Source organism: Apium graveolens, chromosome 5 (assembly GCF_009905375.1).
Source record: "Apium graveolens cultivar Ventura chromosome 5, ASM990537v1, whole genome shotgun sequence".
Lineage (NCBI taxonomy): Eukaryota > Viridiplantae > Streptophyta > Magnoliopsida > Apiales > Apiaceae > Apium > Apium graveolens.
The window spans coordinates 127,630,135-127,633,725 of record NC_133651.1 but is presented as its reverse complement, the minus strand read 5'-3'; positions in this window follow the sequence as shown (position 1 = coordinate 127,633,725).

Here is a 3,591-nt window from a genome sequence, read left to right as displayed (position 1 = left end):
TTGATTGATCATGTCAAGCAAATGGATAAATTGGTCAAAGATTCTGTGAAGATCATAAGAAGTGATAATGGCACTGAGTTCAAGAATTTGATCATGGAAGAGTTCTGCAAAGACCATAGAATCAAGCAGGAATTTTCTACTCCTGGAACTCCACAGCAAAATGGAGTTGTTGAAAGAAAGAATGGAACTCTTATTGAAGCTGCACGAACAATACTTGAAGAAGCAAAGCTACCAACCTATTTTTGGGCTGAAGCTGTACAAACTGCTTGTTTTACTCAAAATGCTACACTCATTAACAAGCATGGAAAGACACCATATGAGATGGTGAAGAAAAAGAAGCCAAATCTGAAGTATTTTCATGTATTTGGATGCAAGTGTTTTGTTCTTAAGACTCATCCTGAACAGCTATCCAAATTTGATTTAAAAGCTGATGAAGGAATTTTTGTTGGATATCCACTTTCCACAAAAGCCTTCAGAGTCTACAATTTAAGAACAAGGGTTGTCATGGAATCTATCAATGTCTCCTTTGATGATAAGAAGATAACTGGACTTGAAGATTTCAATGACCATGATCAGCTGAGATTTGAAAATGAAGACTTAAATTCTGATACTGAAAATCCTGACAGTCTAAATCCTGATACTGTAAACTCTAATGGATTAAACTCTAATGTTATTAAAACTGTGATGACTACGCCAAAGGAAGATGCACCTGTGCAGAGGGAGCATATTGAAGATAGAATCACATCTCAAGAAGCATCATAACCTACAACTGGCTCTTCAAGTTCTGATTCATCAAGTTCTGATGAGCCAAGTTCTGATAATTGTGGAAAGTCAATTTCTGAAGGATCCAACTCAGAGAGCATACTTTCAGGGGGAGCATCAGAAAATATTGATGAAGATAGCATGGATCATGGGGGAGCATCCAGTTCTAGAGAAAACCTTCCATCTGCAAGGAAGTGGACTAAATCACATATACCTGATTTAATAATTGGAAATCCTGATGCAGGTGTCAGAACTAGAACAGCTACTTCAAATGAATGTCTCTATAATTCTTTTCTTTCTCAGACTGAACCAAAAAAAGTGGAAGAAGCTCTTCAAGATGTTGATTGGGTGCAAGCAATGCAGGAAGAGTTAAATGAATTTGAAAGAAACAAAGCCTGGACCCTAGTGCCAAGACCAAAGAACAGATCTGTTATTGGTACAAAGTGGGTGTTCAGAAACAAAACTGATAGTGATGGTATAATTACAAGGAATAAAGTAAGGCTGGTTGCAAAAGGATATTCTCAACATGAGGGAATCGATTATGATGAAACATTTACACTAGTTGCTAAATTCGAAGCCATAAGGATATTTTTGGCTTATGCTGCTCACAAAAAGTTTACTGTCTTTCAAATGGATGTGAAAAGTGTTTTTCTCAATGGAGAATTAGAAGAGGAAGTATATGTTGAACAACCTCCAGGTTTTGAAGATTCAAAATTTCCTAATCATGTCTACAGACTAGACAAAGCACTTTATGGCCTTAAGCAAGCTCCAAGAGCATGATATGAGACTTTAGCTCAGTTTCTTCTGGAAAGTGGATTTAACAGAGGAACTATTGACAAAACACTGTTCTACCTCAACCATGGAAAGGACTTACTTTTGGTACAGATATATGTTGATATCATTTTTGGTTCTACAAATGACAGACTCTGCAAAAAGTTTGCCAAACTGATGCAATCAAGATATCAAATGAGTATGATGGGGGAACTTAGCTATTTTCTGGGCCTTCAAGTCAAGCAGAATGAAGAAGGCACTTTTATTTATCAATCCAAGTACACCAGAAATTTGCTGAAGAAATTTGGAATGCAAGATTATTCAAGTGCATCCACTCCCATGGCCACTGCAACAAAATTGGATAAGGATACTGGTATATCAGTAGATATTACTGATTACAGAGGTATGATTGGCTCACTACTCTATCTAACTGCAAGTAGACCTGATATCATGTATGCTACATGTCTTTGTGCAAGATTTCAAGTAGATCCAAGAGAACCTCACTTAACAGCTGTGAAAAGAATTTTCAAGTACCTTAATGGTACAGCTGATCTGGGATTGTGGTATCTCAGAGAATCAGATTTTAAGCTAATAGGTTACTCAGATGTAGATTTTGCAGGATGCAAAATTGACAGGAAAAGCACAAGTGGAAGCTGCCAATTTCTTGGAGGCGGATTGGTTTCTTGGTTTAGCAAGAAACAAAAGTCAATTTCCACATCAACTGCAGAAGCAGAGTACATTGCTGCAGGAAGCTGTTGTGTACAGATTCTTTGGATGAAGAATCAGTTACTGGATTATGGGTTGACATATTTTAAAATCCCTATTTAATGTGATAATCAAAGTGCTATTGCTATGATAGGTAATCCAGTTCAACACTCAATGACAAAACACATCAGCATTAGGTACCACTTCATAAGGGAACATATGGATGAAGGTACAGTGGAATTGCAGTTTGTTCCAACAGATCAACAACTAGCAGATATCTACACAAAACCATTGTGTGAAGCTACTTTTACAAGATTGGTAAATGAACTTGGAATGGTTTCAGGTTCTTTCTCTAAGTCTGCTTAGTTTATGTTCTGTTTCATCAGATTTTATGATTAGTATTTACAGATATTACTATCTTTGTGTATTCTGTGCTTAATTGAAAATTGCTTAAGTACTGATTGTTGTCTGATGTGAATTTCTAAACTCTGATAGTGATATGAATGTTTCTGTGACTATTCAATCCAATGAGGATAACTAATCTAGATGCTGACCTAGTAGTCTTTAATATACTAAAGATCCCATGTTTGAAGTAATTGTTTATGTGGAAATCTTTTAACACAAGCAAATTCTGATATTGAGCTTAGTTGAAGTTTACTTTGTGTATCTTATTACTTAGTCACAAACTAGAATAGTGCTTCTTATCTGTTAAGTTATGATGTTAGTAAAACTGATGGATGTACTAAGTGCTGATAAACCTCACTTATCAAAAGAAAAAGAAAAGGGAATAAAAATCAGGTACTCCTTTGAGATCTAGAGTAAAAATGTGGAAGGGATGTAACACCCCAAAATCCGGGGTCGGGGATCCAGGTTATCACGAGTTCCATTTCCCTTATCAATACTTAATCTTAACAGTCAACCAACTACTGCGTACTGTGACCCCACAATATACACACACACACCACAAGTTATAGTCTCAGAGATGAATACCAAAAATAACACAAGTCATTTTATTCCACAATTATAAACCATTTCACCTTAAAAAGGGTTTCTGAATAATTTACATATTCTTTGCCATTATTATAATTCATAAATATACATAAGTCTGGTACATCGAAAGTTGAAAGCCTAGCCTATTGGTAGATCCTACCTCAGCTACACGGCATCAACGCCTACAGGAAACTGCCGAACGTTTCCTATCTGCTCGCGAATTAGGAGCTTGATCTTGTTCATCTTGTCTATCTGTTATTGTGTGATGAAAGAAGCAAGCAAGGGTGAGTAACAAGCCCACCGAAATAATATGTATAATAATTAACAATATATGAGCATTCTCATAGTACTCATGAAAGTCTT